At 41.0% G+C, this 26,843-nt stretch overlaps 1 protein-coding gene across 1 annotated transcript in view; it reads left to right on the top strand.

Moving 5' to 3' along the window:
* Positions 1-12,540: 12,540 nt before the first annotated feature.
* LOC120518769 overlaps positions 12,541-26,843 on the top strand; it is a 122,178-nt gene continuing 107,875 nt past the window's right edge. The window contains exon 1 of the mRNA XM_039741723.1: positions 12,541-12,601. The gene's annotated coding sequence lies outside the window, so the exon portion shown is untranslated. The remainder of the gene's footprint in view (positions 12,602-26,843) is intronic.

Genomic DNA, 26,843 nt, shown 5'->3' with positions numbered 1-26,843 from the left:
AATATAGGAAGGTGAAACATTATTTCAGGCTTTACTAGTTTAATTTTGCCAGAATACAGGAGGTTGCAGTTTTCCGACATTTAAATTTATTACAGACTTGTTCTTTAATTTGATTTCTTTGCTATATGCAGATACATAATTTTAAATTCCAAACTTGCAGCCAAGTAGTGATGAATAGGTTAACTCATACACCATGGTGGGTGGAGGTTTACTGTTGAGTTGGACATATTAAAAAAAAACAACAGATTTTCAATATGGGATGCAAAGTTGCCATATAGCTAAAGGCAATACAATAACAAAGAAAAAATCATTTAAGACAGCAGTCAGCAGTGTAGCCTGATGCTGAAACATATTACTCCTTCGATGACTGTGTGGAGGTCAATCTTGTTGCTTTTTTGGAAAATCAGCAAACAATTTTCCCTCACCTGTACAAACTTGCAAAGGCAAGTCATTGTAATCCAGCAACAACTGCTAACAGAGAGTGCAATTTTAGCACAGCAGGTTGTGCTATAAAATCAATCATTGTACAGGCAGCTTGGTTTTGTTTCTTCACAGTGCTGCAGAAATATGCTCAAAATGTGCCAAATCAATGATAAAATGAAAGTGAATGCAAACCCTAATTAATTAATTTAGGCCTAAGCAATGTCTTGTTTAATTAATTTATGTGGGAACATTTGCATGTAAATAAGCACCAAAGATGAGTGTATGATAGCCTTTTTCCCTTTACTTTCTTTTTCATTAACTGCCAGATAAAGCTAGATCCTTTAATAAGGCCAGAGTTTTAGGTCATATTAATTTCACTTGGATTACAAATAGAATGGTCAGGTCAGGTCTGAATCAGAACTTTTCATAACCATGGGCTGGGACAGGAAGTAAAGAAGCCGATCTGCACTGCAGTCCAGTTGTCATGGTCGCCATGATGTTATGGCTCACATGGCTCATGCATCACAAGCAGCATCATGCTGACCAGACACACTGAATAATGTTGCTCATTAAAACATATACCTGAAATGGAAGTACTCATGAAAAACAAATTAAATGGTGACAAAATGGTGTCACTAAATAAAAAGTATGTTTGAAAACAAGGATAAAAATGAATCTGAAAAAAATAAATAAAATTAATTAAACTGATGTTGCCTCAGTAGATTTCTCCTTTTTTGCTTGCGATGAAAGTTGGTTGATGTTTAACTATTTTCATTTGGATCTCCTGGTTTTTGAGTTTTATTTTATTACTAGTTTTTATTCCCAGATGAATACATTCATTTAATTTTGTTTATAATTGGATTATCTTTCTTTTCCATTAAGTTTGAATATTTTAGTATTTTTCTTGTCGTATTTTGAGTTTTGTTTTTTGAGTTTTTGATGTTTTTCTTTATTAACTATATTAACCCAAACATTGTAGCAATTGGTCAATTTTAAATGTGTGTTTTGTCTAGTTGTGAGTTTTATACATGGGGATTTCCATCCATCCATCCATTATCTAACCTGCTATATCCTAACACAGGGGTCTGCTGGAGCCAATTCCAGCCAACACAGGGCACAAGGCAGGACACAAACCAGGGCGCCAGCCAACCGCAGAGCACACACACACCAAGCACACACTAGGGACAATTTAGGATTGCCAATGCACCTAACATGCATGTCTTTGGACTGTGGGAGGAAGCCAGAGCACCTGGAGGAAACCCACTCAGACACAGGGAGAATATGCAAACTCCACGCAGGGAGGACCTGGGAAATGAACCCAGGTCTCCATACTGTGAGGCAGCAGCGCTACCACTGCGCCACCATGCTGCCCGCATTGGAGATTAAATTTCTTATTTACTTCTTGCCATATTGGCCATGCATCATCACATTTCCATTTTTCCAGGACTTGGTTCAGTGACATGAAAGATATTTCCTCTTTAAATGTGGTGTGTTTAGTCTCCTTTGGTGGATTTTTCAAAACTTCTAAAATCTGTAGCAGTTTAGCTTCTGTTCCAGTAGGCCCTCATTTTACGTTTCTTGTTTTTTTAGAATATGGTTGTGTGTTTTGACTTCTGATTTTGTCTTTGCCCTTTGGTAGAATTGATTGATAATTTTCTTATGGACTTTGACTTTTGTCTTACCCCTAACAATGTATCATGTCCTAATTATTTTGCTCATAATAATTCTGGGGCACCTTTTCATGTACTTGACAAAATTAATAGTTTTGTTTATTTTTGGACCAGTTAATTTACAGGTCTTCTCTTCTTTAAGTAGTAAGCGTAGGCCTCAGGCTTGTGTTTGAGTCCTATTTGAATGATTCAGATCTTTTTCAAGTTGTTGGTCCTGAATCATAACACACCTCTCTCATTATCTGACACTCTTTCTCTAGCAAGCCTCAGTCACCTTCCTGCCAGTAAGCCTCTACCCCAACTCCAACTCCAGGGTTGGAGGAAGAATTGGTTCTAAAGAAACTGCAAATTTTGCAAATCCCTTAATAGGCCTGGTTTCATAGCAGCTTCAGGGATCCCTCTCTTAAAAGCCCTACATGGTTGCATTCCTTCCACTCTGTGACATGCTGCATGCAAAAGTTCTCAAAGGACATAGCCAGTGTGGGGTGTGTTAGGGGTGAACAGGAAGAGGAGTACAAGAATATGGTGAATGACTTTGTAGCATGACTTTGTATGAAACCAACTGCTGTTGAACACTTCCAAAACTTAGGTGATGGTTGTGGACTACTGTAGGTCTAGACCATCACTAAAACCTGTCTCCATTGAAGGGGTTGATGTGGAGTGGGCCAAGACCTATAAATACCTTGGAGTGCAGTTGGATGATAGACTGGATTGGTCAGAGAACACAAAGACACAGTACAAGAATAGTAAAAGCTGACTCTATTTTCTGAGGAAGCTGGGCTCCTTTAACATTTGTACAAAACTCCTGCCGATATTCTATCAGTCAGTGGTTGCCAGTACTCTCTCCTATGGTGTGTTGTGCTGTATTGACATGCTGATTAGGTGAACAGGATCTGTGGTTTGCATGGAAATGGACTCTCTGGTGACAGTGGCAGAGAGGAGGACACTATGGAAGCTGCTATCTATTACGGACGATGAACATCAACCACTATACACCACCATAATTAAGCAGATGAGTTTGATTAGTGGTAGGCTGCTATCACAGAACTGCAATATGGACAGATACAAAAGATCCTTTGTCGAGATGTGATCATCTCAGAGAGACACTTTGAAGTCCTGCAAAACTACTTGCACATCACGCTCTACTTATAAACAATTTCTCGGAGACACTTTAACGTCCCGCGAGACAAGGAAGTGAGACAAAAGGACAGGCTTCTAAATGATCGTTGCGCAGCATGACATGCAGAACATGCAGCTTGGTAGCAGCAGCTGCAAGCCAACAGCTGATCTGTCTGCATCTCTTTAGCATGTGGGGATTTGGGGGTGGGCGAAGTGAGTAGGGGTAAAGCCAATAGTATATATATATATATATATATATATATATATATATATATATATATATATATATAGTGAAAGTCAACCTGGACACAGACAGATGAAGGAGGCACAAGTGCAAGCACACAGTTTTATTTTTTCTTTCACCCTTGTGGAAAACTTCTTACCCCATTTCCCAGAAGCACAACACACAATTCTTTTTCTTCTATTTCTTTTTCTCTTCCTTCTCTTCTCCTCCAATCCTCCCGACAAGCTTTGTCTCCCTCGTCCCGAGTCTGGCTCTCCAAATAGTGTCTGGTGGCCCCATATAAAAGGCTCCCTGAAATGCTCCAGGTGTTCATTGATGGATACCAAACACTTCCGGGTGTGGTGGAAGAGGTGCACTCCAGGGCTCAGTGTCTGCTGTAGGACCCCCTGGTGGTGCCCATGGACACCAACAGGGCTGTATCAAACTCCAGCTCCCATGGATCCCTGAGATTGTCCGAGGCACCGCTGTCAGCCAGGGTGGTTGCCACTTGGTTGCGTCTGCTGGAACCAATCCACCACAGTATATATATGTGTAATGTAATGGATGGCTGGGTTCCATGCCCGGCCCTTCTGCTCATGTTCCGGGGGAGCCACCAGAGACTCCGCAGTACATTTCCCCGGGACACTTGGAACCCTCAACTGAGCAGGTGAACGGACAGGAGTTTCCTGCCTGCTTGCACTCCCGCAAAGGTCGAGCCGAAGGGAGTCGAGTGTGCTACAGCTGCGGCAACTGTGGCCACATCTGGCGGTGTTGTCCTGTGAGGATGTCCAAGTGGCAGCGACGTCGGGGCAATACCCCCAGACCATTTGCTTATATTTCCACAGGGCAGAACTGTAATGCTGAGGACACCAACTCCCCATTATAGAGACCAGCCCTCGCGGGATGGGCCGCTGAGTCCCACGACATTCATCTGGAAGAGGGGTGGTGTAATGGACAGCCGGGTCCCATGCCCGGTCGGGACAACCCTGCTGTATATGGTCCGGGAGAGCAGCCATGGACTTCTCAGTACCTTCCCCGGGACGCTTGGTGGCAGCCTCCCTGGTTGATTATGCCTCAGTTTCCCGCAGGGTTTCATAAGAGGTGGAGTTCTCCCCAACCCTGTGGGGACCCCGGATGGCCGCCAGGGGGAGAGGCAGAGATAGTTAAGCCCAGCTGGTTTAATCATCGGCCCCACACGGGAGTGCAATTGGGAACAGGTGAGCAAGCACCAGGAGCACTCCTGGGAGGGCCATAAAAGGAGCCAGCAACCACAACTCTGGGCCAGAATCGGGAGGAAGAGGACGAGGTTGCCTGAGAGGAATGGTGGTGCCAGCAGAAGGATTGCTGTGTTTAAAGTAAGGTGCTTTGGGACTGTGTTATACCTCTGGGGTTCACGGGGAAGATGTGCCCCACAGGGGAAGAGTGTTTGGACTGTGTTTAAGTGCTTGGGACTGTGTTGGGCCTGTGGGACACGGGGAAGACATGCCCCACGGCTGAAGAGAAAATAAAAAGATTTCTGTTCAATTTATACATGCCTCAGTGTGAATCTGTGCCGGGTCGGGAGCTTATATAGCACCTTATTCACAATATATATATATATATATGGAAGCTGTACAGCACTTTGGTCAACTGTTTTTATATGTGCTCTACAGAAAAAATTGACTTGACTTGACTTGACATGTACTCCCTTCTTCATACACTCAAAGGTCAAGGTAAATTGCCAATGCCAGTATGTTTTCCTGAGTTTTGCAAATCTCCTGTACCAACTTTTCCAGTCTGTCACTGGAAAAGTATTACATTAAAAACTTTTGAAAAGAACAGGCCATTCAGCTCAAAACATTTGTCAAGTCATTCCACATAATTTCTCCAAAATAACATCAGGTTAAGTTTTGAATGTCTTAAACTCCTATTGTTCACTACATTACTATCTGATTTATTTCATGTGCCTATGGGTCTCTGTGTAAAGAAAAACAACCAACAGTTTCCCCATATTTTTGTTGAAATATTTTAATGTAAAAGTCTTGATCCACTATACTAATTCCTGTAATAATTTTGAGCATTTCAGTCATGTTACCTCTTAATCTCCATTTGCTTAAACTAAAAAACTAACTCCTTTAATCTTTCCACATAGCGCATATCTCTCAGGTCTGAAATCAGCCTAGTTGCTCTTCTCTGGACTTTCTCTAGAAATGCTATGTCTTTTTATAGCTCAGATACCAAACTGTATACATTATTCCAGATGTGGCTTCTTCTAATGGCTTATGAACACTGCTTTGAGGTTGATAATAATGAGTCTACTATGACTCCTAGGTGCTTCTCATAAGAGGCAGTTTCAAGTTCCAGATCTCCCATTGCATATTCAAATCTAAATACCTCACAGTGGTATAAAGTCCAGAGCCCACCTCTAAAAATAAAATCAGACATGGCTAACAAGTTGATAGTCTAGATGATGTCATGGTGGAATGAGATTTGTATGGGCTTCTTTTGACCTGTGGTATTCACCAAAACAACTGTGGTGAATCTCCTTTTATAACTCTATAATAAAGCAAAATGTGAAAAACAAGTTAGTGAAAGCTTGGGACGCACTATGCAGTCTTTAATATGGCAGTGGACCCAGAAAATCAATAGGATCACTCATTTATGTCAGCTTTAATTAACTACACATAATATACCTTCTCACACCTGCTTTATCCAAATCAGTGTTTTGGGGTAGTGAAGCCTCTAATCAGCAGCACCAGGTGCAAGGCAGGAAATAACCCTGGAAGGATAATGGACACAAGCCCACTCCATCAAAGGCCAACTCATACTCAAACATAACCCTACAACATCAAATAATCAATTTGGGATGGGAGACAATTATTGAAAAACTCACAAATATGTAAACTCACCCAGGTAAGAAACAAACATGGGATGAAACACAGAATTCTAGGTGCATGATTAGCACTAACCACTATGACAGTCTGCTGCCATTTAATTAACTATGAATTTGTCAATTCTTTGTTTGAGGTTTGGCTGGATTACTGATTAAAGAGAGTGGGAAAACAAAAGAAAAAAAAATCAAAGCAATTCCCATAATGTTTTGCATACTTGCTACAAAAAATTATCTAGCAGACATTTTTGTTTTCCAGCCGTGTTTGAATTCAGCACCAGTGTGCCACCTCTTGTTTTGTGCTTTGCTGTTGTGCCTTTCTTTCTTTCTTTCTTTCTTTCTTTCTTTCTTTCTTTCTTTCTTTCTTTCTTTCTTTCTCTGGTTCTCCTGCCTAACTCCCTCTTCCTGTCACCCTTCTAAATGAGCAATGTGTTTCTTTTTTCTTTCAGAGGATGTGGTTTTTTGGTCAGCATTTCCTGACAGAGCATTTTGTTCAGAGTCTTGAAGGCGGTGTCATGGTACCGGAGATGGCAAGGGTGTGGTGAACAGAGGATCTGCTTGAATAGAACACACCTTTGAGAGCCCCCCTTGGTCATTAGTGATACTGCTCTTGGACTGCTTTTTGGACCATATGAGAACTGTCTAAGCTGGGAGATTTCTGTTGAACCCATGCCAAGTTCTGTTGAAGGACAAGCCCCTTTAGATGAGCAGCTTTGAAGTGGGAAGTATTTACAAAACAAACATGATAGTCAAGTCGCACTTTCGTTTCTTTCACGTATTCTCATTTTAAGTATCACCACACCACCAGTCTTGTGTACTTAATCTTGACACTTGCCGTTGTGGTCTTATCTTGGGAAAGCAGTGAGAGGCGCTCAAGGTGAATCTATAGCTAATGCCAAACTTTTGCAGCCATGGGCTTTTATTTATTTATTTATTTTGCTGACCAGAATGTGGTTGCTGATCACTGGCTTTCTTTCTTGCTAATTTACGCCACTTCCTGTGTTTCTGAGCATGAAAGTAACAACCTCCTCCCTCCAGTCAAACCTGCCACCCTCCCACTTCTTCTTTTCTGTGCAAAGAATCAGAAAGACTGAAGGTCTTCTACTTTCTGAGCCCAATCACCTAGATGTGCAGTAGCCACCACTTTAACTGTGATAGCGGTGTCCATTAGTCTCCTGGGAGATTATTCTTCATCCTTACATGGTCAAAGTGATCCACCAAAGCTCCTAATGTGAGTCCAAATTAATCTTCTGTGACTGGTGCTCTCAAGACAGACAGCAGCTTCTCTTAAACCTGCAATGTGGATAAAGCTGAACAATGGATGATTAAAAAAATATTCAATTAGAAATGACTGAAAATTATAACTATGATATGGTGGCACAGTCATAAGAGTTGCTGCCTTCGAAGTCCTGTTTTGAAATTCCTGCCCAATTACTGGTTCATGTGAAACACATATGTTCTCCCCATGTCCTTCTGTGTTTTATTAGACACTTTGGCTTCCTCCTACATCCCATAGATGTATGTGTTACATTAATGACTGGTTTTAATCCAGCACCAACTCCAGCTAGTACATCTACATCATCTACCTCTACCAAACTCATTGGAATTGTGACCCATTTTGGAACAGTGAAAATCTGGTCAGTCAAGAAAACTCCCAAGCTCTTTGATGTGATATATGTATAACAAATGTCTTCCAGACTTTGTGGTTTGTGTGTAATATTTTTGCCTTCACCTAAGCTAAATCCATCCCTGCATATTTTCCACATTGCAAAGATGCATAGCATAGTTTGAATTGGCTCAGCATAAGTGAGTGTGTGTGTGTGAGAGTGTGCCCTGTGACTGACTAGCATTCCATTCAATGTTCACTTGTGGTTCATGTTGCCATTAGAAGGCTCTAGCGTCCCTCGATCTTGTCTGGAAAAAGAATGAAAGCTTTCACATATATCTATTTTTGGCATCTGAAAGTAAACTTTTCCACAGAATCACAGCCTGGTTACTGCTTATATGAAGTTTGCATGTTCTCCCTGTTCATTTTCTTGTCACATACTACAATAAATGAGAATTTTTGAACAGCCTTGTATGAATGATTGGCCAGTGGTGGTGGGCTTAGCGTTAGCCCTCAGCAATCTTGAATTGATTGAAGTGAGACTGAGAATGTAGAAATGTCTGTATGTTAGGGTTAGTTAAGTTAATTGGCCCTAAATTGGACTGGCATTCTGACCAGGACTGGTTTCTGGCATAGACACTGTCACCCTGCTACCCTGCGTTTGGATTAACTAAATGAAGTGGCCTTAAAAATGAATGAATGATATGTGTGAGATTATGTCACAGTGATGCAGTTTTATTCTAGTTTTATTTTGGTCCCTGTACAGCATTCTAAGCTTCCAAAAGGGTACCATGACACTATGTGTGAAAAACCAAAATCTGGTGGGGATGTGGTAGCAGTAAGGATAGCATGTCGGAGACACTCGTGACCTCTGCTACTTAACAAAATTCCATGGATCACCAGGTAATGTCTCACAACTGCTCATTATGACACTGACTGTTTTCAGATTGCAGACTGGCATCAAGTCACTTTCTCCTTGGCACTAATGACCCAAAGATTCAGATTTGGAGGTGAGGCAAACAAGAGTGCAGGGTAGACCATTTTATCACCCAGTGAGATGGTTGTCTTGTTCCTCCCTCATCGTTTGTTGTAATTTCACATCTGTTGCATTTCTTCTCCAAAATTTGCATGAGACTTGGTTAACTGTGGTGTGCTGGATTATAGCCCAGTATAGGCTTTGTTGTTGAAGCAGCAAAGGGACATTGTTCTGTGGTCCTCTGTTATGGGGATTTTTTTTTCAGAGGAGTAGCCTTAGCTCCCCAGACCTTTCTACCGGTGTGTCATATGGTGATGATGCTGTGGTCCTCTAAGATGATGCTGCCTGGGGTTACAGGCCTCTAGTGACCCAGCTGACCTTCTGTAATACCCACTAATAGGCTCACTATTGTACAATGTTTTGCCTTTAATATGTTGTTTTCTTTTCTGCACTTGATGTTGTAATCACTTAGCCACTGTTACATTGTGTGCTTGCACTGCTCTTTTGTATTATAGTGTAGCACCCTGCCCTCACTTTTTATTTAATCCTTCTGCTTTTCTAAGTAACAAACAAAATGAGCAATTCAGACACACTTGTAGTTTTTAAACATTGCCATAAATGAAATCAAAACTACAGGAAGTGTCAAAGGTACACCCTGAGAACTGCTGTGCTGCTTCCAAATGCCTTCAGACGATCTCCTCTGTCAGACCTTGCATGGTGAACATGATTGTGAAGCTTACCACATGAGCAGCACAGCACCACTGGCTGAAGTGTAAACACAGTAATGCCATCTGACAGGAAGAGCTGAGTTTTGATAGCTTGTTCAATTTTATAAATTTAGTTTCAGCTTCCCAGAAGAATTATATAAATATAATGAGAAGCTTGAAAACACATTTGTTAGGGAGCCCTGCATCTCACCTTTGTTACTATTGAAAAATAATTACTACACTATAATCACATTTTTTTTTATATAAACAAATTCAGTGTCTAAAAAATGTGATAATGTACAATATTCTTATTAGAATTTACTAAAACATATAAAGGCTTAATATCCACAGCTCAATTTTGCATTGTGTAGGCTGCTGAAAGACTGAGAGCTGCACAAGATAAATGTGGTATTAGGAAATGCCACAGCGGCCACTTTATTAAAGCTGCAAATCACCTGCTCCTCCAAACGGCCAATAACTTGGCTATAACTCAATATATCCTGCATTGAGACATTGGTTTAAGGGTTGTTTGACCAAATGTTACAATAGAAGAAAGAAGTGATCCAAGTGACTTTGACTGCAGTGTGATTATATGTGCCAGCCATGGTGCTTCTAGGTATCTTCCTGGGAGTTATTAACAAACTGGTTTTCAGAAGGGCTATCTCTAAATGTACAACAAGGTTGACCATGAAGTAGATGAAGTATGATGAAGTAGATGGTTTACAGCAGCAGAAGACTGTGTTCAGGTCCACTTTTTCAGAACAGAACAGAAAACTAAAGACAGGATAAATCTTGACTTCTGCAACAAAAGTAGGGTGAAGCTTTGGTGTAAAGAGCATGAATCCTTTCATCCAATCTATTGTTTTAGTCAACGGTGTAGACTATTAGTGGCAGCATAATAGTGTGTGGAATGTTTCTGTGCACACGTTAGGCCTCTTAATACCAAATGAACGTCATTTGAATGCTACCACACTCCCTAGCTTGGTTGCTGACCATCTGTGTCAGCAAAATAACGTGTCATGTTAGAAAGCATGCACACTCTAAAGGCGATTCCACAAATATGATAGTAGCTTCAGGTTACTCCAATGACCTGCACAGTTCTACAGCTCAACCCAATATAGTGCCCCTTGGGATGAGGTGGAATGGGAAGTGCACAGCACAAGGGTGTGGCCAAAAATTCTGCAGAAACTGTGAAGTTAGTAAAAAAGGTTTAAAATTTTCGAAGGAATCAAAAATGTAGATGAAGAAGAAGTTTTTCAACTTAAAGATGAATCGCCTACTCAAGGACACGAGTGGAAATTAAGTGCAAGTGCATTTAGGACTGAAGCCAGAAAGCACTTCTTTATTCTTTATTCAAAGCGTTGTGTTAATCTAGAACAAACTGCATTATCATGTAGGTGAAGCAGAAACCTTCACAGTCTTTAAAAAGTGTTGGAATGATATATGGAACAGCTTAGCTATTAGCTAAAGAAATTAGCTTGACGGACTGAATGGCCTCCACTCATTTATCAAATCACTTAGGTTCTCATTTTCTAGAACCTTGTTGAATCCATTCTTTAATGAATTTGGAATGTTATGAGGGCAAAATGAGCTTCTAACTGGGGTGCAATGATTGAAATGCTGTTTAATACTTTTACATTTTTCATTATAAATTTTCTATGAATGTGTGTTTATATTTTGCATATTTTTTATTATTCACATCTATCTATCTATCTATCTATCTATCTATCTATCTATCTATCTATCTATCTATCTATCTATCATAGATAGATACAGTATATGCATCTGATTGTGCCTTTAATTTATATTAAATCTGAGTTCAACTGAAATCTATAATGTTTCTCCATTGTGGTTCTCTACCATCATTTTCATATACTGAATAATTTTCTTTCCTCTTTTGTTTACATCACATTTGATTTCCAACCATAAAATGGCAATGTGTGCCAAAAGGACATGGTTATTTATTTTAAAAACCCCAATTCAGATCTTTGTATTTCAATATAACTCAGTGTTTAATCAAAAGGAAGAAATGATTGCACAAAATGGACGACAAAGTTGGCGCTCTATGTTTTGAGAAATTACTGAGTGAGTCCTGGTAAGCACTGGCCACAAGATGGTGCTGCATTTTGGTTATGTGACTTGAGTTGAGCCAGCTGATGCCTGCATATAAACATGGCACTAGTCCATCACAGTTCACATAAAAATGGACAGTCATTAATCTAAAAAAGTATGTTTTGAGATTGATGCTATTTTATATGATCAATGAGGAACTTTTCAGCTCCACTGTACGTGAACATTTTTCTTAATTTGATAGTCTTCAGCAGAATTTAATGCTGGCTACATTTGTAAATGGAGGCTGCTGAATCTCCACTGCACTGCATAGCAAACAATTATTATTTTTCTCAGTTTAGTATCGCTGTTCTTTATGTGTCTGAAGCCCTAAGGTGTTTTCTCCTTTCTGGTTGAAGGCCAACTACTGTTCCCTCCACCTACTTCTGGGTTTAAATGGTTTAAGCAAACATCCTAGCTCTTTCCAGTATGACAATATCAAAGCAGTCACCTTTTTGAAGTTGCTACCTTCTGGCAGAAATGGAGAACCCTCCTGACTTTGCTCCTCTTCCTCCACCTGAGATGCACCCCTCCACAATCTTCAGCTCTTGTTTATAGAAATTCTTCAATGAGACAGTATAGAGAACAGAGTCAAAGTACAAGTTAGGTACCAATCCTGGAAAGGAGGCCAGATCTCTCATACTGTATGTGCAGAGTGTGCCCAGGTGGCTCGGACTGAAGCCACTGAAAAAAGAATCTGTCAAACTAGAGTCAAACTGCATCAGTTGAGTAAGACTGCTGCTTTTCGTAATCCCTGTGACACACATGACAGCGTGCAAAGAGGCCGTGCTCAGTGTGTGCCTGCAGAGGAACAGGGAGAGGCAGCAGGCGGAGGGGGAGGCCAGCAGAGGAAGTGAGTTGTGATGTTGCACATTTGCGTCAGTGCTCCATCTACCAAGGTAAGATCTGCTTGTCGACTCTACCGCCGTCTCAGTTCTAATTTGTGCCTTTTAGATGAAGTCGGGGGAACTTGCCTTGAAACAATTTCTTGGAGTTGGGGAGACTCAGCAAACCAGAATAGGTGATTGTGCATTGGGACTGAATTAGGGGAAACAGATAGCGAGAAAGTGGCATTGTATAAGACAGAAGGCTGTGACTTCCGGCTGCATGATTTACAGTCTTTACGCTTGCAGGGTGAGGCCTGCCATGCAAGGTGCAAATGCGCACGCCTGTTATGGTATGGCCAGGTCCAGTTATTTGGGTTTGGATGGCTAGAAAGGAGACGAGCAGTAGAACATTTAAGGTTTGTCCACTGTTCCCACCCAGCATACTGAAGTGTCATACGCAATTATGTCATGCAGTAGGGATTTCCAATTCTGGAGCTTCCTGGAGCCCATTTTACCGTTTTAAAAGTCACATCTCCTGAAAAGGTTACACATACAGGTTAGCTGAGACATTTTTATATCTCACATGCAATACGGTCAGATTAAGGAGTGCCATATACAGAGAACAGGTTAGCTGAGACATTTTTATATCGCACTTGCAGTATGGTCAGATTAAGGAGTGCCATATATACAGAAGTGTAATGGGCCAACATCCGCAATGCTTACTATTAATGACACACTAACGGACTGTAATTTAGGAACAGGGCATTCCAACATGCAGTGTGCATCTTTAAACTAATCAGGCCTCACCTTGAGCAGAGAACTCAACTCAGCCTATTTGCCTCTGTTGATTATAGAGGTCTTTGAAGTTGGTGAAGTATTAATATTTTCCAGATGTAATCACTATGTGTTCAGTCTTGTCAAGGCAGGACATCTCTGAGTGCTGGCATCTGTGCCAACAATGGCACCAGCAGTCTTGATTATCCACTTGTGCTCTGAATTTTGATTGCTTTTTTTTTTTTTTTTTGACCGAGGATGTATGGAAGAGGAATTTAGCATTGCATTGGCATGGATTGTAACCAGCTCATAGAAAGTGTATTGACTAGATAATTTCTTTGAAGGGCATGCCTACAGATATTACAGATCTCTACAATAATTCTGAGGTCCTCCCACAGACCAAAGTAATTTTGTCAGCTTACAGAATAATACTAGGCACTGCCATCCATGATCTTGAACTGCATAAAGCTAGTTCAAAAATGAAGACAGGCATAATGGAAAGAGATGATGAATAGATAAAGTGAGGAAGGATTGATGGAGGAATGTATGCAATTAGATTGCTCTGTCTGTGTCTGTCTGACCTGCAGGCTTGTCTTATGTTTGCATTGGTGTTATGACCTACTCTAGATCTATTTGGTAAACTAAGCTTGTTTTCTTTAACCTGGTGCAGATTACTTAATTGAGTTCTGCCCTAATTACCCACCTACAGTGCATCCGGAACGTATTCATAGCGCATTACTTTTTCCACATTTTGTTATGTTACAGCCTTATTCCAAAATGGATTAAATTCATTTTTTTCCTCAGAATTCTACACACAACACCATAATGACATAGTGAAAAAAGTTTACTTGAGGCAAATTTATTAAAAATAAAAAAACTGAGAAATCACATGTACATAAGTATTCACAGCCTTTGCTCAAATACTTTGTCGATGCACCTTTGGCAAAAATTACAGCCTCAAGTCTTTTTGAATATGATGCCACAAGCTTGGCACACCTATCCTTGGCCAGTTTCGCCCATTCCTCTTTGCAGCACCTCTCAAGCTCCATCAGGTTGGATGGGAAGCATCAGTGCACAGCCATTTTAAGATCACTCCAGAGATGTTCAATCGGATTCAAGTCTGGGCTCTGGCTGGGCACTCAAGGACATTCGCAGAGTTGTCCTGAAACCACTCCTTTGATATCTTGGCTATGTGCTTAGGGTCGTTGTCCTGATGAAAGATGAACCATCGCCCGAGTCTGAGGTCAAGAGCGCTCTGGAGCAGGTTTTCATCCAGAATGTCTGTACATTGCTGCAGTCATCTTTCCCTTTATCCTGACTAGTCTCCCAGTTCCTGCCGCTGAAAAACATCCCCACAGCATGATGCTGCCACCACCATGCTTCACTGTAGGGATGGTATTGGCCTAGTGATGAGCGGTGCCTGGTTTCCTCCAAACGTGACGCCTGTCATTCACACCAAAGAGTTCAATCTTTGTCTCATCAGACCAGAGAACTTTGTTTCTCATGGTCTGAGAGTCCTTCAGGTGCCTTTTGGAAAACTCCAGGCGGGCTGCCATGTGCCTTTTACTAAGGAGTGGCTTCCATCTGGCCACTCTACTATACAGTCCTGATTGATGGATTGCTGCAGAGATGGTTGTCCTTCTGGAAGGTTCTCCTCTCTCCACAGAGGACCTCTGGAGCTCTGACAGAGTGACGATCAGGTTCTTGGTCACCTCTCTGACTAAGCCCCTTCTCCCCTGATTGCTCAGTTTAGCTCTAGGAAGAGTCCTTTCGAACTTCTTCCACTTACAGAAGATGGAGGCCACTGTGCTCATTGGGACCTTCAAAGCAGCAGAAATTTTTCTGTAACTTTCTCAGATTTGTGCCTCGAGACAATCCTGTCTCAGAGGTCTACAGACAATTCCTTTGACTTCATGCTTGGTTTGTGTCTTTCCAAATCATGTCCAATTAACTGAATTTACCACAGGTGGACTCCAATTAAGCTGCAGAAACATCTCAAGGATGATCAGTGGAAACAGGATGCACCTGAGCTCAATGTTGAGGTTCATGGCAAAGGCTGTGAATACTTATGTACATGTGCTTTCTCAGTTTTTTTATTTTTAATAAATTTGCAAAAACCTCAAGTAAACTTTTTTCATGTTGTCATTATGGGGTGTTGTGTGTAGAATTCTGAGGGAAAAAAATGAATTTAATCCATTTTGGAATAAGGCTGTAACAAAACAAAATGTGGAAAAAGTGATGTGCTGTGAATATTTTCCGGATGCACTGTATTGAGTTGAAAAGCTTATTTGGGTTTTATGGGCAGCAGAGTGTGAGAGGAGAAGGATTTGGGTTTAACAGAGCAAAGTATGGAGAGTTAGGGTTGGATAGTCTGGCTTTATTATTATTTTTTTATTGTTGCTTGTTAAAAGAAATTTAATTATTGTAAGCTAGCCATCCGGGTGATAAATATGCATAGTGTATGTCTAGCTATGTAAACGTTGTTTAGCTAGATAGCTAAGTTAGTGTTGTCCTCCTGCCTTGCTTTAGTTTTGTGTGTAACCATTGTGGTCTGTGGCCAGCCAGTCATCCCGGCCAATACTCCCATGCCGCCAGATGGAGCCATCCCTGCAATGTGGAGAGGCCCCGAATTCAAGCAGGGCATCATGGACTATGAAGTTTTAATACACAGCCCAGCTGGATAACGTCAGGGCTGCCAGGGGATGCTGCAAGGAGACACAGAGATGTTTGTTTTTCATATAGCCCGGAAGTACATACAGGTCACGAGGACGGAAGAAATAAAGTGCTTCCGGGCTGACGAAGAAAAGAAGAGTTTTGATCTGACCCGGAAGTCACATGGATTGAGGGTTCAGAAGCACGTCCAGGTCACGGACTATAAAAAGGACTGTGGGAGATCCCAGAGTTGAGCTGAGCTGGATGGAAGGGTGGCAACGCGTCTGGGAGTGGTGGAGAGTTTATTATTGATTTTTGTGAAGTATTGAATGAGTATTGTGGAGAGGAGGGTGCTTTGTGCACTGTTGTGTATTAATAAAGTCAACATTTGGACTTTTATCTGGTGTCTGGAGTCAAGTCTGAGGGTTCAAGGGAGCGATAGCGCCCCCAATCTGTCACACCATCTCCATATTTCTGACCATAAATGGAGTCTGTTTTTTTTTTTAGCTGGTTTAACTTTTTTGTGTTTTGTCTCCATCTCCCTCTCACTTGTGTGTGACCTATTTATAAACCCCTAGGCCTTCAGTAGACTGTAAAAATTGGTTCTCTAGTTGCCATGTTTGGGACCAGCAGGTTTAAATATGAGTAAGATAGTTCTTCTCTAGTTTGTGGTGGCAGGAGTTTTGAGATGCAATTGAATGTCAGTTAAATAGATTTGTGAACAATGTATGAACATTTTATAGGCTTAAAGATATGACATTAGCAAGGATATCCATAACTACATGTAAACTACATGTAAACCCATTACAGAGTTAAAGGGGAATTAACATTAATCAGCATTCCCTCCATGGTGAAGACTGGAGGGTCTGGGTCAATGTTAACCCTATCTGTCTGCCTTCTTCTGTCCACTTTGTGAGCCCATTACGAGATCACAATGAACAGAACAGTATCAAATATGAGCATTCAGTGGAGAGATATGTTTAAGACTTAGATCTCAGCAGTGTCATAGCATCTATTCTTAACATATTTTTCCATTTTCGGGTTGCTGTGAAAAATTAAGCCTGTTTTGTCTAAACGCAACCTTGAAACAGTGATACGTGCTTTTATAACCTCTTGTCTAGATTACTACATTGTGCTTCTTTTTGGAATTAGCCAGGCATCCATTGCTCGCCTACAGCTGGTGCAAAATGCCACTGCTCGATTTTTAACTGGTACATGCAAGCATGAGCACATTACGCCAAATTTGTTCATTTTCAAATCCATTTCAAGATTCTTGTATTTGTTTTTAAATCCTTTAATGGTTGTGCCCCATTTTATTTGTCGGATCTGCTGCCCCCATATGTACCGTCTCTCTCTCTCATGTCAGTAGACCAGATGCTATAACTTGTTTCTAAGACAAGATGCAAACTTAGAGGTGATCAGGCTTTTTCAGTCGCAACTCCAAAACTCTAGAACAATTTGCCATTGCACGTTAGGCAGGCTCCTTCCCTTGCTGTCTTTAAATCTTATTTAAAAACACACTTTTACTCCCTGGCCTTTGACTCAGTGTGAGATGTTGACTGGGACCTTAGTTGACTATCTGTGTACTTTTTTTATCATGAATTTCTTCAACTCTTATATGTTTCTGTTTCATTTATCCTTTTGGTTATTGTGTGTCTTATTTGTTGGATTTTGTTGTACAGCACTTTGGTCAGATTTGATGTTGCTTTTAAAGTGGTTTATAAATAAATAACATGTATACGACATTTACAGATACATTTCTAACTGTGTCCACATGTCCTTGTTATAGAACTTAATTTAAAGTAACTTCATTACTATTTGTTGATTTAAACAACTCCATTGTACTAATTTCCTTCATAATTTTCAATATTATAATCAGGTTACCTTTTAATCTCCTTTTACTTAAACTGACAAGGTCCAACTCCCTCTATCCCCCCTGATATTTTAAACCTCTCAGTCCTGAAATCAACCTAGTTGCACTCCTTTTGTAGCTCTGAGACCAAAACTGTACATAGTACTCTCACTAGTGTATTATAAAGCTTAACCATAACCTTCCTTGACTTACACTTCGTACATTGTACAATCTAACATCCTATTAGCAAGGTTGATCAGTTTTCTACGCTGCCTGGATGTACATAATGGTAAGTTAAATGTTGTGTAGCCTGAGGAGACGGACAATTGATGGAATGAAAGAGTCAGAGTTGTTTTGTTGGGAGCATGAAAGACTGAACAAGCAAATTATGTATGTGAAGGACATCAGTAAAAAAAAGACATTAGGAGCTGGGGGTTAGTTTGGAATGAGGTATGGGATATTATCAGGGATATTATACAGTGAAAAGAGGGGATGTTGTAAAATCATTTTCATTCCATCTTGATCTTGAGCTGTTATATATGTAAAGATGTCATTCATAACACTTAGGATGTGCCCTGGGCATCTTTTGGACATTCAGTATGAGTTCTCTTGTTGATCTGTGGAAGGGTTTGGAAAGATATTTACATAGAGGTATAGTCACTGTGGTCTTAAATTGTGTCCATTTGATGGTTGACTTACACTAGAGTAGATATTTTGATAAAAGTTTTATAGACATCTGCAGACTGATCATCAATGGTGAAACTTTTTTCTAAGTTGATTGAGCCCTCTTGAGATTGTGACACAGTAGTATGACAGACCTGGGGCCTCATGAATAAACGGTGCGTACGCACAGAAATGTTGCGTAAGAACTTTTCCACGTTCAAATCGTGATGTATAAAACCTACACTTGGCGTAAAGCCACGCACTTTTCCACGGTACCTCATGCCTTGTCGTACGCAAGTTCTCTGCTCGGTTTTGCAAACTGGCGGCACCCAGCGTCAAAGCAACGGTACTGTTCTTGTGTTATTACTCATTATTTTCATGACGCAGCTTTATAAATACACAGAAACTAACCGCATATTGTTTATTAGTGTAATGCATCTGATTGTAATTAACTCATAACAATATAATGCTCCAGGGAACAGCCATAGTATTCCAAATACCATAACTGCTTTAGCGTTGTTACTCTCACTTCTCCTTCTTCTTCTTCTACTTCTTCTTCTTCTTCTTCTTTCAGCTCCTCCCGTTAGGAGTTGCCACAGTGGATCATCTTTTTCTATATTACTCTCACTGCACGACTCGGAGTATTTATATCACTGTATCTGAGTGTGAATCACAGCAGCAGCTGATTGGAAAGAGAATTATCGGTATACAGCTTTAAGGACACGCTGTCTCAGCCACTGCAAAATGTTTTAAAGCCTTTCCTGTACAGACCTCGCGGTTCAGAAACAGTTTAATCCCAAGAACTTTAAATGCACTCAATCAATTGCTCCTTGTAGAACGGTTTGTACTTCTAAGTACAATCACCCCACTGTAAACTTGCACTACAGTTATAATATCTCACAACCTGGGCCACTTTATAAAGCGCGTATTTACATATGATGAAGATATCATTTTTAAGGTGCAATACAGCAAAATATGTTTGTTAAATTATACACATAAAACTGTAACTTCATTTAAATAATCTATATTCTTCACTGGGAGTGTCGTGAAGAATAGAATAGTTAAACATGTACTACGAAGATATTTCAATGTTCTTTAAACGTTTTGAAGAATCGGCGCTAAGCTTACAGATGGCTTAACGTCTATTACAGAGCTGATTGTATGGCGATCGGTTACTTGTGGAAAGAAAAGCAAGGACTCTTGGGCGGCCACGCCAATATATATTGAATATAAAACAGAAAGAAAATAACAACACAGCTAAAAACGCAGCGACAAATTTCGACAAAAGATAAATGCTTGTCATGAGCACGAGGCTGCTGTGCAGTGTCCGCAATGGACGTGGCCATCCACCGTGATAAGCTACCTTACTGACATTGGCCGACGAAGGAGCCACCGATTCTTCCTCTGCCCAGTGCCACCACAAGCCTAGTGCCGCCCCTGAGTACTGCTGCAATAAATTATTTCATCGAAGTGAAACACATGTTAATAATGTGCTTTAGCTCCTATCATCATGAAAATGACATCATGTATACATCTCAGTATTTTAGTTATTCAGAGAGCTGTAATATCACGAATGTAATGGACTCTGTGTCCAGTTGGAGGAAGAGAGCCAGTTTAAGAAGCAAGTAGTGATTCACACACATAGAGCACATACGAGTAGAAGATCAAATACAAAACAAAACATTTAACGTGCTACTTTAATTACGATGTGATTTGAGAAACTGGTTAATTAAACGATTTTAAGATCCATCCATCCATTTCCTAACCCACTGAATCCGAACACAGGGTCACGGGGGTCCGCTGGAGCCAAACCCAGCCAACACAGGGCAGGAACCAATCCTGGGCAGGGCACCAACCCACCGCAGGACACACACAAACACACCAAGCACACACTAGGGCCAATTTAGAATCATCAATCCACCTAACCTGCATGTCTTTGGACTCAATCGGAGCGCCCGGAGGAAACCCACGCAGACACGGGGAGAACATGCAAACTCCACGCAGGGAGGACCCGGGAAGCGAACCTGGGTCTCCTAACTGTGAGGCAGCAGCGCTACCACTGCGCCACCGTGCTGCCCCGATTTTAAGATGAAGTTTATAATGTTCTACTAAATGACAAAATAAACTACGTGATTAAAGTGGAAATGTCGAGATTGAAGTTGACATTTCGTGCTTTTTCCCCACCGTGTGCCTTTTTTCTCTGTACCCTAATAAACTTTCATATGATACTCAGACAGTGGGCTTACAACTCTTCTTTTCACGGCAACTTTGATATGTGACTTCTTTTTTATTTCCGGCACTGTGCGATTTTGTGAATGTGAGCTTTCAAGTTTCTCCAACACGCTATGTCACTCGATCAACTTCATTTTGTTGATTATACCACAGTTTATTTGAACAAATAGTATGTTTTTCCTTTGCCTCCACTTGGTATTCGCTGAAATTCGTATATTTTCCCGTTCTTTTCCCATTGTCTTTTCACAGAAGGCTGCGCTTAAGGGCGATTTATATTGATTTGCATATTCAAATAGGCGTAATTCTGGGAGGATTTGGGGCATTACATAATGCACGTGCACGAGCGTTAGTTTTCACGCTGATCGGGATTTATGTAAGGGAAGAACGTGGAAGTTGGAGTACGCACAGATTCCTGCATCTGGATTTTTCTGTGCGTAAATACATTTCGGCTTTTGTGCTTACACCATGTTATAGTGCGAGTTCTACGCACGTCGTTATACATGAGGCCCCTGGAATTCTCACCTTTAGAGTGTTAGACTTTATTTTGATGACTGGCAGTTTGTTTGGTTTTCTTGGTGTCTAAGTATTTGATCCCTAGTTAAATTGGTGAATGACATATACAACCATTTGGTTTCACATGATCTGCTTCTTTGTTAAAACCTTTTCATTAGGAAAAAGTTAAACCTATTTTTACTAAGACAAAAGTAATGAAAATTCTGCAAATAAAAAAGTACAATAAACATTTGTGGGACGCCCAGGAGGACCAGAGGAGGGCTTGTACCTCCTCCAGACCGCGAGGGGGCATCCGTCCTAGTTACGCAGGTGGCCTCGGGTAGAGGGCATGGAAGCCCAGCCCTGTAGGGGCCCGTGGTCACCGCCAGGCGGCGCCCCACTTCCAGACCATCATCTGCCACATCCGGCCGAGGCAGGAGCCCGGCCGAGACGCCCAGGAGGACCGGAGGAGGGCCTGTACCTCCACCAGACCACGAGGGGGTGTCCGCCCTGGTTATGTTGGTGGCCTCGGGTAAGGGGCATGGAAGCCCAGCCCTGTAGGGGCCCGTGGCCACCGCCAGGCGGTCGGTGCCCCGCTGCCTGAACAGCCCTGGAGCCCAGCACTTCCGCCACACCAGGAAGTGCTGGGGGGAAGACAACAGGGGACACCCGGATGGCTTCCGGTGTGCAGCCGCACTTCCGCCACACAAGGGCGTGTCTGCGGAGGAGTGCCGGGAAGCAGCTGGAGCCCATCCAGGTTCCCATAAAAGGGGCCGCCTCCCAGCAGTCGTAGCGGAAGTCGGGTGGAAGAGGATGGAGCTGGAGTGAGGACTGGAGGCGGCCAGGAGAAAGAGAGGTACAGGACTGTGTGGCCTGGACATTGGGGGAATCGGTGCTGGGGGCACTGGGGTTTGTGAGTGCACTAATTGTAAATATTGTGAAAATAAACGTGTGTTGGGTGGAACTATGTTGTCCGTCTGTGTGTGTCCAGGCCAGCGTTCACACATTTTACAGTTTTCAATCAGCCCTATATAGAGCATATCAGATAGACCAACTAGTTTAAAAACAGTCAAACTATTCTATGTAAAGTATTAGCGAAAGAGGCCTTATTTTAGGAGTGTGTTATAGACCACCCAATGCAGACAGTAATTTCAACACACATCTTTTTAGTAATATTAAAAAGGCAAGTTTATAAGGGGATACTGTATTACAGTCATGGGTGACTTTAATTACCCAAATATTAACTGAGATAACCTTGCAAATAGAGGCACACAAGAGCAGGGGCCTCATGCATAATGCCGTGTGTAGAATTCGCACTATAACATGACGTAAGCACAAAAGCCGAAATGTGCTTACGCACAGAAAAATCCAGATGTAGGAATATGTGCGTTCGCCAACTTCCGTGTTCTTCCGCTACATAAATCCCGGTCAGCGTGAAAAGTAACGCTCGTGCATGCGCATGCTGTCCCACCCCAACAACTCCCAGAATTATGTCTCTTTGAATATGCAAATCAATATAAATAGCCCTTAAGCTCAGCCTTCTGTGAAAAGACAATGACAAAAGCAAGAGGGAAACTGGAAGAATTTCAGCGAATACCAAGAGAAGGCAAAAAAAACTTACTATTTGTTGATTTAAACAACAAAAGGAAGTTGATCGACTGACATAGCCTGTCGGAGAAACTCGAAAGCTCAAGTTCACAAAGTTGCACAGTGCCCGAAATAAAAAAGAAGTTGTCAGATATCAAAGTCAACATGAAAAGGCAAGTTGTAGCCCACCGAAACCTTATTAGGGCACAGAGAAAAAAAAAGTAAACAGTGGGGGAAAAAGCATGAAATGTCAACTTCAATCTAGAAATGTCCACTTTAATCACATAGTTTATTTTGTCATTAAAGTAGAACATCATAAACTTCATCTTAAAATCGTTTAATTAACTAGTTTCTCAAATCACATCGTAAGTAAAGTAGCACATATATGCTGTTTTGTATGTGTTCTTCTATGCGAGTGAATCACTACGTGCTTCTTAAACCAGCTTTCTCTACCTCTGATAGGACACAGAATCCATTACATTCGTGATATTACAGCTCTCTGAATAAATAAAATACTAAGACGTATACATGATATCATTTTCATGATGATAGGAGTTAAAGCAAGTTATTAAACATGTGAACATGTGGCGTAATGATTGTGCGCGACTTTCGAAGAAATCATTTATTGCAGCAGTACTCAGAGGCGGCTCTAGGCTAGTGGTGGCCCTGGGCAGAAAAAGAATCGGTGGCCCCTTCCCCGCCAATGTCTATATGGTATCTTATGCATGGCGGATGGCCACATCCGTTGCAAACACCGCAAAGCCGCCTCCTGCTCATTACACAGGCATTTAACTTTTTCCGAAATTTGCCACTGCGTTTTTAGCTGTGCCGTTAATTTCTCTTTCTGTTTTATATTCAATATATATTGGTGTGGCGGCACCTGGGATTTGGCGGCCCTGTGCAGGTGCACAGTTTCACATGCTTAAGGCCGCCCCTGCAGTACTGTCTCTTTTTAAATGTACTAACCTCCAATTCCTGTCCTTACTTTTCTTTCTCCAAGTAACCGATCGCCACACAATCAGCTCTGTAATGGACGTTAAGCCATCTGTTAGCTTATAATGCCGATTCTTCAAAACTTTTAAGGAACACTGAAATATCTTCGTAGTACATGTTTAATTATTCTATCCTTCATGCCAGTCCCAGTGAAGCATACAGTGCGAGCGGAGCGCCAGATCCTTTCTAGCGTAGCAACACCATGTCCTTTAATTATTAACAATATAGATTATGAAGTTAAAGTTTTATCTGTATAATATAATAAACATATTTTGCTGCATTTCATCTTAAAAATGATATCACCATATGTAAATACGCGCTTTATAAAGTGGCTCAGGTTGTGTAATATTATAACTGTACTGCAAGTTTATGGTGAGGTAACTGTACTAATAAGTACTAACAGTTCTACAAGGAGCAGTTGATGGACTGATTGAGTGCGTTTAGAGTTCTTGGGATGAAACTCTTTCTGAACCGCGAGGTCTGTACAGGAAAGGTTTGAAGCGTTTATCATATGAGAAGCAGTTCAAACAGGAAGCATGGCTGAGGCAGCGTGTGCTTGATGCTGTATACCGATAATTCTCTTTTCGGTCAGCTGCTCCGAGTGGTGGAGTGAGAGTAATATGGAAAAAGATGATCCTTGGTGGCAACCCCTAACGGGAGCAGCTGAAAGAAGAAGAAGAAAGTGCAATGAGAGTAACAACGTTAAAGCAACTATGGTATTTAGAATAGTTCGCCCATTCCGTGGACCATTATATTGTTACTGGTTAATTACAATCAGATGCATTAAACTAACAAACAATATGCAGTTAATTTAAGTGTATTTATAAAGCCGCGTCAGGAAAAGAAAGGATAATCACACAGGAACAGTAGTACTGCTTTGATGCTGGGTGCCACCAGTCTGCCAAACCGAGCGGAAAACTTGCGTACAACAGGGTACTATGGAAATGTGCGTGGCTTTACACCAAGTTTAGGTTTTATACATCGCAATTTGAACGTGGAAATGTTCTTATGCAACATTTCTGTGCGTACGCACCGTTTATACATGAGGCCCCAGGAGTTTTTAGAAGTAATCAGTGACTGTTTTTAAACACAGCATATTAAAGCACCAACTTTGGGTGAAGCTTGTCTGGATTTAGTATTTTGTAATAATCAAGACAGAATTGAGGGAGTAGAGGTGATTGAACCACTACGGTCAAGTGGCCATAATATAATACAATTCTCTGTGTTTTGTAAGAGTGTGGATGCAAAGAATAAAACTGTTAAGTTTAACTTTGGTAGGGCACCTTTTGAGCAGATGTAACAAAGTCTAAGGAGGATCAACTGGCATGAGCTTTTAAGTGCGGAAACAGTCGAGGGGCAATGGAACTGGTTTAAAAATGTTTTACATGTAATGCAGGACAGATACATACCTAAATTTGGAATTAATAGGAATTTTTTACAAACTCCACAGTGGGTTAATAAAGAGTTAAAAAAGAAACTGCAGAGGAAAAAATGGATTTTTAAGACATATAAGACTAATAACTCCAAAGTGAATCATAGGGCATGAGAACATGAGGGCAACCATTAAGAACGATATCAGGCTGAAAGCCAGTTGGAGAGGAATATAGCAGTTAAGGCAAAAGATGACCCTAAGAGATTCTTTTAGTATTTTAGTAGTAAAAGAACAGTCAAGGAGGAGGTGAAGTGCATCAGAAATAGTAATGGGGAATTAAAAGATACAGACATTGAAATAGAGGACAATCTCTACTTGCATTTTTCTGAAGGTCTTCACAAATGAGGAAGTGGATAACCTCCCAAAGGTAAACTGGACTACTAAGGAAGCACTGAAGGAAATTGTAGAGGGAGAAGTACTGCTCAAATTAAATAGGCTGAAATAATACAAATCACCAGGACCAGATAATATTTACGCTCAAGGCTAGTGAATACATACTGTATATAAGCCCTTGATGCATATTTTTAGGAAGTCATTACTTAATGGGGAGATTCTGAAGGACTGAAAAATGGCAAATATCATCTCATTGTATAAAAAGAGTAACCGGGCAGATCCAAGCAACTATAGGCCAGTAAGCTTAACATGCATCACAGGAAAATTAATGGAAGGAATTATCAATCAATCAATAAATCAACATTTATTTATATAGCACATTTTCATACAAAAAATGTAGCTCAAAGTGCTTTACAAAATGAATAGAAAAATAGAAGACACGATAAAAAATAAACATAAGTCAACATTAATTAACATAGAATAAGTAAGGTCCGATGGCCAGGGTGGACAGAAAAAAACAAAAAAAAATCTCCAAAAGCTGGAGAAAAAAATAAAATCTGTAGGGGTTCCAGACCACGAGACCGCCCAGTCCCCTCTGGGCAATCTACCTAACATAAATCAAACAGTCCTCTTTGTATTTAGGGTTTTCATGGAAGGACCTGATGATGATGGTCACGTAGACTTCTGGCTTTCAGTCCATCAATGTTGGTGCATCATGATGCTTTGAGTAGGTGGAGGTGGCGCAGGCCGCCACCGCAACGAAACCGGAAAAAGAAACAGAAGAGAGAGTAGGGGTCAGTACGGATTTTGGAACCACTGTGAATAGTTATTATGAAGAATTGAACATGCAGAGTATCAGTTAAAGTTAAAGTGAAGTTATAAAAAGGCCAAGTTAAAGTAATGTGTTTTCAGCAGTTTTTTAAAGTGCTCTACTGTATTTGCCTGGCGAATTCCTATTAGCAGGCTATTCCAGATTTTAGGTGCATAACAGTAGAAGGCCGCCTCACCACTTCTGCTTTTGGAATTATAAGGAGACACTCATTTGAAGATCTAAGGTTACGATTTGGAATATAACGTGTCAGGCATTCCGATATATAAGATGGAGTGAGATTATTTAAGGCTTTATAAACCATAAGCAGTATTTTAAAGTCAATCCTGAATGACACAGGCAACCAGTGTAGTGACATCAAAACTGGAGAAATGTGTTTGGATTTTCTTTTCCTAGTTAGGATTCTAGCAGATGCATTCTGCACTCATTGCAAGTGATTTATGTCTTTTTTGGGTAGCCCTGAGAGGAGTGCATT

The sequence above is a fragment of the Polypterus senegalus genome, chromosome 18, assembly GCF_016835505.1.
Source record: "Polypterus senegalus isolate Bchr_013 chromosome 18, ASM1683550v1, whole genome shotgun sequence".
NCBI classification, from domain to species: domain Eukaryota; kingdom Metazoa; phylum Chordata; class Cladistia; order Polypteriformes; family Polypteridae; genus Polypterus; species Polypterus senegalus.
The sequence above is the reverse complement of the archived record's forward strand: the minus strand, read 5'-3'. Positions and strand labels throughout refer to the sequence as shown.